This window comes from Myotis lucifugus, unplaced genomic scaffold (assembly GCF_000147115.1).
Source record: "Myotis lucifugus unplaced genomic scaffold, Myoluc2.0 scaffold_62, whole genome shotgun sequence".
NCBI classification, from domain to species: domain Eukaryota; kingdom Metazoa; phylum Chordata; class Mammalia; order Chiroptera; family Vespertilionidae; genus Myotis; species Myotis lucifugus.
Window position 1 is genome coordinate 1,825,109 of NW_005871110.1, and position 996 is coordinate 1,826,104.

The window sequence follows — 996 nt, forward strand, 5'->3', positions numbered from 1 at the left end:
CTATCCCCAAGGCTGTCTTAGAGCCCCTCCCTGGTACTCCCACAGACACCTGAGCATACATCATCAAACACCTTGCACACTGTGTTGAAATAATATACACACTTGCATCCCTTGCTAGACTATAAGAAAATGCTAGTGCAGAAACCAGCTGTCTTAAATCTCAATACCCACAACACTTGGCACATCAGAGATGCTGAAGAAATGTTTAGTGAACTCAACTAACTTTTTTTAAGTAAGTTTCCTTGTGTGCTTAATCTAAAATGTGTCCTACATTGCTTCTGAGTCTCATTTCTTGAGATTTACTTAATCTGATCATCTACCCTCAATGGTATGCTGATGGTCTACATGCTGTGCATATTCACATATATGACTTCATTTAATCTTCCCACAAATTGGGCCTAGTAGACAACTGGTATTCTTGTCTAGCATTCACTCTCCCTTCATTGCGCAACCTTACTCCAAATTTTCTTTGTAGAACCACCCATCCCCTCCTCCAGGACTAAGTGATATGGGTGGAGTGAGGGGTGCTAACAGCACACAGCAGTGAATGGGCATATGACCAAGACTAAAGCCAAATAACATATCTCATTCCCTAGCCACAGTCATTGTTTCAGGGATGGGCACATGACCAAATGAGAGGCAAAAAAAAAAAAAACATATAGCTGAGCTGCTAAGAAAGACGTACATTCTATTCCCCAAAAAATGTACTGCCAGAACCGCTACAGCTGACTCGCCCCACCTGAGCCTCTGATGACTCCAACAGAGAGGAAGGCAGAGCCAAGAGAGGAGAGACATGAGTCGTGATGATGCTGGAGAAGCCCTGGACTAAGCTGGGCTTGAAGCCACTCCTATGAGCCCAACTTGTCATTTATGTGAGCAAATCAACTCCTTTTATTTGTTTAAGTCAGCCAGAATGAGGTTTTCTATAACTTGCAAACCAAGTCTTAATTTATAAGACTATAAAGAATGTATTATTGAAAATAATTATTATAAACT